Source organism: Marmota flaviventris, chromosome 12 (genome assembly GCF_047511675.1).
Source record: "Marmota flaviventris isolate mMarFla1 chromosome 12, mMarFla1.hap1, whole genome shotgun sequence".
Classification (NCBI taxonomy): Eukaryota; Metazoa; Chordata; class Mammalia; order Rodentia; family Sciuridae; genus Marmota; species Marmota flaviventris.
Genome location: NC_092509.1, coordinates 75,822,191 through 75,832,676, shown reverse-complemented (window position 1 = coordinate 75,832,676; position 10,486 = coordinate 75,822,191). Strand labels below are relative to the sequence as shown.

Here is a 10,486-nt window from a genome sequence, read left to right as displayed (position 1 = left end):
AGGCTCCTGCCATAGGACAGAAGAAGCTCGCCTGGTGCTACCAGTGGGACAGAACCACTGGACAAGGGCAGTTGATGGAGCTGGAGCCACGAGCTCAAGAAACACTCTGGACTTCACACATGAGCATTTGGAGGTGAGGTCACAGAGGTCTCTGACAAGGGTAACCAGGAAGCTGCATCTGACCTGAACCCAGGCGAAGACACTGATGAAACAAAAGCAGCCAAGCAGAGAAAGAAAGAGCCCCTTGGATTCTGGAAGCTTCCATTTTCTTATGATGATGAAATTCTCATTTGTTTCATTCTCCCAGGTCAGGAGGGAATAGATTTCCATTCAAAGCCAGACAGTCAGCCACGTGCATTTGTCCTCTCTCTCCCTGACCCCACTAAAATGATAATAAAGGGATGAAGAAAAGTACACCTCCCTAAGGACTCAGAGCACAGGAGGGGGCCACCCGCGGACACACAGCTCAGCAAATAAGTAGGAACTGGGCCCGGGAGAGAGAGCGGGAGTCACCAAGGAAGTAAGTAAGCGGAGGTGTGTTAGTCAGCTTGTCATTTCTGTGACCAGAAACATCTGACACAAACAACTTAAAGCAGCAAAGGTTTATTTTGGCTCACGATTTCAGAGGTTTCATGGCTGGCTGGTTCCACTGCTCTGGGCCCTGAGGTGAAGCAGAGCATCATGGTGGGAGGGCACGGTAGAGGAGAGCTGTCCGCTCATGGCAGCCCAGAGGCAGAAGGAGAGCGAGGACAGGGCTGGAACAGGTGACCCTTCAAGGGCATGCGCTCAGTGACCTGCTTCCCCCAAATCGGTCCCCCCTTCCTATAATCTGTTCAAATTATTAATCCATCAACTGGATGAATCCACTGCTGAATTGGAGCCCTCATGATCTAACCATTTCCTAAAAGCCCTCACCTCTGGACAGGCTGCATTAGGGACCAAGTCGGTAAGTATATGAGCCTTTAGGGGATTATTCCAGATCTAAACCATAATAGGACCGTGGGCCCAGACAGGAGGGGGACAGTAGAAAAGGCAGAACCCCTGGGGGCTCAAGCCTCCCAGACACCCTGAGTTTCACAGTGGAGAGGAAGCAGCAGACATAAACATGACAACTGATTAAAGGAGGATTGGCCAACGTGATAAGGAACATTCAATCCCCAAGCAACACACAGGGCAGCCAGGGATCTAGCTGCCATCAGAGGGTTCAATGGCCCCAAAGAAGGGCTTCCACTTCTATTGCTTGTGGTCTCCTCCATGTGACATTGGCTCCCTGCCCAAATGAAGTCTGCCCATTGACTAGCCCGGTGTTCTCTTGAATTGAAAAGACAAAAATAATCAGATTTGAAAAAAAGCCCCTAGAATGAGGAGGCAAGTACATGGGAATGGGACGCTCTGAAAGAAAAAGAGAGAATTTAGGGAGGACAAAAGGCAGGGGGGCTTTTAAAAGGTGGATAGGAGGTGAGATAGATTGGTGGGCAAGATTAAGGAGGGAAAGGAGCTGGGGCTGTAGCTCAGTGGCAGAGTGCTTGCCGCAAATGCCCAAGGTCCTGGGTTCAATCCCCGGCACCAAAATAAATAAATAAATAAATAAAAATAAAGAGAGCAGCATCAACAGATGAGTGGGTTAAGAAATTGTGGCGTACCTATACAATGGAGTTCTACTCAGCCATTAAAAAAGGATGAAATGATGGCATTTCGTGGTAAATGGATGGAAATGGAAAATATCAGGCTAAGTGAAATTAGCCAAACTCAGAAACTCAAAGGACACATATTTTGTCCCATATGTGGAAGCTGGAGTAAAATAAAGGAAAGGGGAAGGAAGGGTAAGATAACTTAAAGAGCCAGTCAAAGACAAATTCATAGACCAGTGAAAGGAAGTCTAGTAGAGGAAGGAGAAGGGGAGGGGGTAGGGGGCACGAGAGGGAAAAGGGGGATCCTGAATGGAAACTGATCTCCGTGTGTGGATGAGTTTGTTGGGATGAACTCAACCACTATATGTAACTCTAAGCTCTAATAATAATGATTAATAATAAGTTGCCAGGAAACTTGTTCTTCAACAACGGGGTGGAACTGGATGAGGGAGATGGAGGAACTGTCTATACTATGTTGGCAACTTTTCTGTAAATCTAAAATTATTTCAAAATAAAAAAAGTGACTTAAAAAAAGAAAAAAAAAATTAAAGAATGGCAGCACAGTGGAAACCTTCATGAATGTAGAACCTGCCGCTTGTCCAGGGGACCGTGACTGGGGAGGCATCTGACCCCACAACAATCTGGGATGAGCTGCTTCTCGGTCACTATGTCTTGGAGTTCATCTGCAGTAAACTTGCTAAATAAGGCTCCACTTCTTTGAGCTGTGGATCTTCTGGTGGCCAGAGAACTTGAACTTGGTCCTGGGTAGAGCCTTGATAACAAGCTCCTGGTTCTGCAGCTTGGTCTACATAGACATGATGACTTGGCCAGCCCAGGTGCCGCCACGGGGCTTCCCACCTGCACTATCTGGAGTCTAGATGGGAACAGCATAAGATGGGAGACTTGAACATCCACTGCAAGGGGTTGTCTCCAAGGTCCCTTAGGGCAACCATACCGCAACAGGCTGCGCACACTAAAGGAGACTACTGTTTGCAACCTTGCACACAGAGACCTATGAATAAAGGCATCCGATGGACTTATTGGCTGCAGGAAGAAAATTTTATCTTTTTTTCAAGATAGGGGTTCACTGTGCTGCCCAGGATGGTCTTGAACTCCTGAACTCCAGTGACCCTTCCTCCTCAGCACCCTGAGTAGCTGGTACTACAGGTGCATCCCATGGCACAGAGCCAGGAAACGTTTGAATAAGTGGTAACCTCAAAGAAATATGAGAAGGTATTGCAGCCTTAAAAAAGGATTGGATGCTATGAAAAGAAGCAATCAGAGAGTAAGTGTGAGCTATTGAAAATTAAAAAGGATTATGGAAATTCAAACCTCAATAGTTTCAATAGGAGGTATTGGAAGGTAAGAGAATCAGCCCAATATCTAGGTAACAGTGTATCCAGATGCTGAAATTTTCCTTAGAGGAAAAAATGTTACCTTTAAAAATATAAGAATGACATTGGCTTCAGGATCCTTGTTAATAAAGGCTGGGATGATGCTCGACCTTCCTTCCTCCCTCCCTCCCTCCCTCCCTTCCTTCCTTCCTTTATTTCTTTCTCCCAGGAGTGTTTAACACTGAGCTACATTCTCAGTCCTTTAAAAATTTTTTGTTGTTGTTTGAGACAGGGTCTCACTAAGTTGCTGAGGCTGACCTTGAACTTGCCATCCTCCTATCTCAGCATCCTGAGTCACTGGAATCACAGGTGTGTACCACCACATCTGGCTGACAAAGGCAATATTTAACCAAGAGTTTTACATTTCTGTCCAAACTGCCATTCAGATATGAAGGTAGGACAATGACCTTGGAGGTAAGAATGGCTCAGAAGATGTACATAATAAACATTCCTTCTTGAGAAATTACTTGAAGATGTTACTGGAGTCCAGAGGCCTGACTCTGGATGTTCCAGCAAATCAGATCCAGCCACTCACTCCAAAATCCAAACAGAAAAAGTAATAGTTAAAAAGCAGAAAGGAACTTGAATCGAATCGATATGGCAGTACTGAGAAGGCACAGTGAGGTCAATCATTTCCACCCTGTCTTGCGGGTGTTCATGTGAACTTGAGGTTTAAATGGAGGAAGGGTCAGAGCAGGGGGTGAGAGGTATTCCTAGTAGGCAGTCTTGGTCAAACTGTGCTCTGGTTGATCATTATCTCAGTTCTGGTTCTGCAAGGTGGCTCCAGAGAAGAACAGGTAATTTCCTCTTGTTGCTCTGTCAGGTCTGTGATTCTGAAAAGGGTCAGTTCAGTTCCCATGAGATGTACTCCTGTTTAGCGGGACAGCCTCATATGGGGTGGTCTGCCTGCAAGGCTCTGCTGCTCTGAGAAAACCTAGGGCAATGACTGGAGACTTCTAAGTGCCACACGAGGGGTCTAACACAGGGCAGTATAAATGTCCCTGCAAATCTTGCCTTGGTCTTAAAGGAGGACAAGATAGGTTAAGTAAATTCAGGGCTAATCAATCTTGTATGACTTGTTTTTAGATGAACACACCTTAAATGATTAACATGCTTATGTGCAGAGCTGAGCAGGAATTTGAAGACACACAAAATGAAGGCAGAGACGCCAAGCTTCATCTGGCTTTCAGTTAACCCCCACCCCCCACCGGGGTATCTGCAGGCCCCAGACACAGTCTGCATTTCGCCAAGGCAGCCTCTCTAAGTTCCTGCTATCGATGTGGCATAGCAAAATGAAAGCATAAACAAAGATGAAAAAAGAGAAAAGTGAAAGGAAGAAGTCCTAAGTCAACAGCAATGTGACAGAAAAGAAGTCACAGCCCAGATGAGCGCAGAAGGGCAGAGGGCTCTGTGTGACAGGTCCCTAGGGAAAAGGAGGACCTGTACTCAGGGCCATGGTCTGAAAGTGGATCGTTCCCTCTTAAACTCTCATTAAAATTTAATACCATTATAAGATATTAAGAGGCGGAAACAGATGGACCTTCAGGAAGTAATTCATCCATTCATGCAATTAATGGATAAATGGATTAATGGATTATCTTGAGAAAGGATCTGCTATAAATGCCAGTTTGGTGGGGTCTCTCATGCACTCTCACTGTGTCTTGCCCTGTGCTGCTTTGACTCCTGACTGACTCTGCCAGCAAGAACATCCGTAGATTCAGGCCCTTGACCTGGGGCCAGAACCATGAGCCGAAATACACCACTTTTCTGTATAACTTCTTGTGATATTGGGTTATTGGCAACAGAACTCATTCTAAGACACTGAGGAAATAAGAATGGCATGTAGATGAAAAGAATAAAAAGGGGAAAGAGGAAAGAAGACAATCCAAAATTTGATGAAATTTGATGAAAAACTAAAAGCAAATAAAAGAAAGGAAATTAGTGTAGAATATTGTGTGGCTCTGTGATAAATGTAAAATATTTACATTTTTACAAAATATAAACATTATGTATTGAATTTAAACTTTTAGAATCTGATGGACTCCCAGAGACTTGAGAGGCTGAGGCAGGAGGATTACAAGTTCAAGGCTAGCCTCAGCAACTTATGGAAACCCTAAGCAATGTAGAGAAACTCTGTCTCAAAATAAAAAATAATAAAGGCTCAGTGGTTAAATGACCCTAGGTTTTTATCTCTGGTACCATAAATAAACAAATAAACAAACTTTTAGAACTTATCTATAGGCAAAGCACAGAAGACCTGATTTTATTTAGAAAATGGGGATATAAATTGAACATTCAGGCCAGTAAGATGCCTGCCTGTAAATTCAGCTAATCAGGGGGCTGAGGCAGGATGATCACAAGTTGGGGGCCAGCTTGGGCCACTTAGTGAGACCCTGTCTCAAAATAAAAAATAAAAAGGGCTTGGAATCTGGCCTAGGGTTGTGGTTCAGCAGTAGCGCGCTTGCCTAGCATGAGGCACTGGGTTCCATTCTCAGCACTGCATACAAATAAATTTAAAAAAAATAAATGTCTATCAACAAATAAAAAATATTTTTTAAAAAAGGCTTTGGAATATAGCTCAGTGATAGAGCATACCTGACTGGTACTGAGTTTGCTCCCCAGTATCACCAAGAAAAAAAAAAGTGAGTAAAAACTACTATCACTAGCTTGTGAAATGAATAATAAAGTTGCAAATATGTTACTTAAAGCAACAAAGGTAATCAACAGATTTATTGTTATTTTCCTTAGAGCAAAACAGAAATAAAAACTAAATAAAAACAGAACCATATTGGGAGCGGGGTAGGCGGAGGGGTTGTTTGGATGATGTATATGAATTAAATCCTCATCTCTCATAGTTATAAATCAATAGAGGATATTTAAGCTTGAAAACCCAAGGAGCAGCAGCATAGGCATATTATTTTGAGATATGGAAGTTGTTCCCAGAATAAAGAGCTAAAAGAGTTAGAAGCAGTTGCCTCTGGGAAGCAAGACTAAGGGGTGGGGAGGGACGAGGTAGGGGACTCATCTCCGTAGGCTCCTCTGTTTTAGTTTATTTTTATCCCTGTGCATGAATTATTTTGATACAAAAAAAATTTGAGCCCATCATAAGACAGATGAGAGGGTAGCTGGTGAGACCTAGTGGGGCTGAAGCCGAGTCTGGAGGCCAGACTCAGATGAATTAGACACCAGCATCATGAAACACGTTGCAGGTAGGACCAAAAAACAACTCAGACGCATTGGGGATGAGCGAATGTTCTGATTTTTACAAGGAGACAGAAGGTATTTCTGGAAACTATAGACCAAATGGCTCAATATAGAATCCTGGCAAAATTCTAGCACAGATTATTAAACAGATGGCTTGGGAGTGCTTTGTGATTTATTTTTATTTATACTCTGCTTCATTCCAAAAAAGAGGGGTTTGCAGTGGATTATAGAGATATGTACAATACAATAAGACAAAAAATATTTTTAATGAGGAAAGGGTCTCAAAAAGGCTACACAAAAAGTTACTACATGAACCATCAAACCACCTCTAAGTATATACCAAAGAGAATTGAAACCTGGTCATGTAAACACTTGTATACAGATGTTTGCAGTGGTATAATTCATAATAGCCAAATATCGATCAGTCGATGAATGGTTTAGCAAAATGTGGTACATCCATACAATGAAATATTATTCAGCTATAAAAAGGAACGAGGAGTGCTAATGTATGCTTGCTACAACACGGATGAGCCTTGAAAACATTATACTAAGTGAAAGAAGCCAGACATAAAAAGAATCATTGTGGGATTCTATTTATATGAAACCTCCAGAAAATGCAAATCCTTAGAGACAGTAAGTAGGGCAAGGGATGGAAGAACTGGAGAGTGACTGCTAATGAGTATGAGCTTCTTTGGGGGTGGTGAAAATGTTCTGGAATTAGGTAGGGATGATAAATCCCCACATCTTGCAAATATACTAAAATCCACTAGATTATGCACTTTAAAAGGTTGCATTTTATGATATGTGAATTAATGTCAATCAAAAAGCAGTATAATGGCTGGCCACGGTGGCATAGGCCTGTAATCCCAGCAGCTTGAGGAGCTGAGGCAGGAAGATTGAAAGTTCCAAGCCACCCTCAGCGAAAGCAAGGCATTAAGCGACTCAGTGAGACCCTGTCTCTAAATAAAATACAAAATAGGGCTGGGGGTGTGGCTCAGTGGTGGAGTGCCCCTGAGTTCAATCCCTGGTACCAAAAACAAACAAACAAACAAACAAAAAACCCCAGTATAACGGGGGTGGGGGGGGATGAAGAAAGGAGGGTGAAGAGAAAAGGAAAATAGAGGAACTCAGTTAATCCACAACACATACATCCTAAAATTCTACATAGGTGGTAAAGGTGGACCATAACTTTGGGAGATTTCTAGAAGTTATTACAAGCTAGGAAAATAGTATTAATTAAATGATTCCCAGCATCCGTAAATAAGCACTCAAATCGACTGCTCAGAGGGAATCACAGCTTTGTCTTGTGCTGATGTCTAAGAAATGTCTCTTGTGCATCTTTATAAAGGGAACCATCAGCAATGACATCTCCTATAACTCCAGGGAACAAGAGTCACATAGCTATGTCATAGGGACACTCAAGTGAGACACAAACCACAAGTGCAATTCAATAAAGGCATTAATGATGTACCTAAGTGGAGCAGGGTATCCAGAGGTGGCTGTGGTTCCCTGAAACACTGACCTCCACCCTTAGGTGCACATTACGAGCCCAGGGAACTTTTGCAAAATACCAGCACAGGACTCCACTCACCAGAGATTCTGACTTTTTAAAGTTTGCAGGTGATTCTAATATGTGGCCTGAGGATTTGACAAATTGTACATCATTCATGAAATCCTCCACTAATATTTCTTGACTCAGAGTTTCATAAGTAAAAGGTTATAGTGGTTTAACTACTATATTTAATGCATACTTGTTTAGCTAGTATTTTCTGCATGACTGCTGTGTGCCAGGCAATCAACACATAAGAATGAACAAGCAAACTAATCTCCATCCTCAGGCTGCATTGTGGACACCTTAGCTAATCATCAGAAGGGAGGGCAGTAAGTTAGGAAATGGAGGGAGCACAAAGCAGGCACTTGGGACAGCCCTGAGTGGGCAGGGGGGCTCCCAACAGAATGAACAGTTCATCTGAGTCCCAAAAGGTTAATAAAAAAATAGGAGTAGGGTGGGCACTGTGGCGCATGCTTGTAATCCCTGCAGCTCCGGAGGCTGAGGCAGAAGGATCGCAGGTTCAAAGCCAGCCTCAGCCACTTATTGAGGCCTTGAGTTATTCAGCGAGACCCTGTCTCTAAATAAAATATTAAAAAGGGCTCAGGATGTGGCTCAGTGGTTAAGCACCCCTGGATTCAATTCCTAGTACCAAAAAAAAAAAAAAAAAGGTGGGAGGATGGCGAGTTGTGTTCAGTACTTTTCTCATCGATTTGGATGTCTATTCATCACATCGCATATGAACATAAGGTACATGCCCAGCTGGAGAGAGAGCCCTCTACGGCATGGCTGAGCCAGAATCCAGGCAAGAGGAGCCCAAACTATTTAAATGAGACTCCAGAGCAGGGAAGGGCAACTGGTAAGTGTGAGCAGGACCACAAAGAGTGTTCTATCAGGAGTTCTGCACATGTTCTCATTTAATCCCACATCAACCTTGACAATTGAGGAAACTCCACTAAGGCTCATGATGTCGATGCAGTGGCCCTGAGTGGACACAGCCAGGTGCGTGGCCGGAACCCAAATCCAAGCCGTCTCACTCCCAGCTCCAGGTTCTTTCCATTATTTTTTATATATATATCAAGTTCTGCACTTTGATTAAAAAAAATCAACCTCATAGACAAGATAGAAAGACTTGGTTCCTAGCAATTCCTGTGGGGGAAATGCAAACAGCTACAGGCTCACACACTGGTCTTAGGTGCCTAAGTGTAAACTGACTGTGAGGGACAGATGGTCTCATGGGAGGACCCTGACTTTAGAGTCAGGACACCTGGCCTCAATACTAAGCTTCACCATTTACCAGCTGTTTGACTTTGGACAAAGTACTCTGCCTCTGGAGCCTCCGTGTCCTTATCCATAGAATAGGGACAGTCATGCCAACCTCATGGATTCCTTTTGAATATTAAGATAATCGATGTTCAAAGAGAAGATATTTACAACCCATGTATTGAACAAAGAACTCAGATCCAGAATATATCAACAACTCCTAAATAAATTTCAAAGAGATGGACAACCTATATTAAAAGTAGACAGAAGCAATTCCTATAAACAATATCAATGACTTTTTTCATAGCTATAGGAAAAAGAAACACTTCTAAAATTCATATAGAACCACAAAAGACCCCAAATAGCTAAAGCAATCCTGAGCAAAAAGAACAAAGCTGGATAGCCGGGCGGGGTGGCGCATGCCGTAATCCCAGCGGCTTGGGAGGCTGAGGCAGGAGGGTCATGAGTTCAAAGCCAGCCTCAGCAACAGCGAGGTGCTAAGCAACTCAGTGAGACCCTGTCTCCAAATAAAATACAAAATAGGGCTGGGGATGTGGCTCAGTGGCCTAGTGCCTCTAAGTCCAATCCCCAGTATCCCCCACCCTTAAAAAAAACAAAGCTGGAGGCATCACAATACCTGACTTCAAAATATACTGCAGGACTGGAGATGCAATCCATGCTGGAGCTCAGTGGCCTAGCATGCATGAGGTCCTGGGTTTGATCCCCACACTATAAACAAACACATAAAAGACATACTACAAAGCTATAATAACCCACACAGCATGGTACTGGCATAAAACCCAATGGAACAAACGGAGAACCCAGAAATGAATCCATGTATTTACAGCCAGGTGATTTCAACAAAGCACCAAAACATACATAGAAGAAAGGACAGTCTCTTCAATAACTGGTTTTGGGCCGGGTGCAGTGGCACACACCTGTAATCCCAGCAGCTCGGGAAGCTGAAGCAGGAGGATCCTGAGTTCAAAGGCAGCCTCAGCAAAAGCAAGGCCCTAAGCAACTCAGTGAGACCCTGTCTCTAAATAAATAAACAAAATAAAAAGAGTTCTCTCTCTTTCTTCCCTCTCCTCCTCCTCCTCCTCCTCCTCCTCCTCCTCCTCCTCCTCCTCCTCCTCCTTCTTCTTCTTCTTCTCTCTCTCTCTCCTTAAAAAAAATAACTGGTTTTGGGAAAATTGGACATCCATATACAGAAGAAGGAACTAGGCCCCCATCTCTCACCACATTAAAAATCAAGTTAAACAGTGTTCTATTAAGTAATTATGCATTTTTTAAAAAGCAGCCAGAGCTCATCTAGGTAAATTCCAATTCCTAGGTATAATTCATATTTTATTCAGAGTTGGTGGTTGTACATGTAAGTAACAGTTGGTTTCAACAGTAACTTTTTATAAAAGGGACTTGAGAGATTTATAAACCTTTTTCTCATT

At 43.2% G+C, this 10,486-nt stretch overlaps 1 pseudogene; it reads right to left on the bottom strand.

Annotated features, from left to right (window-relative positions):
* Positions 1 to 2,553: 2,553 nt before the first annotated feature.
* Positions 2,554 to 2,681, bottom strand: LOC114092276 (small nucleolar RNA SNORA70; annotated as a pseudogene).
* Positions 2,682 to 10,486: the final 7,805 nt, after the last annotated feature.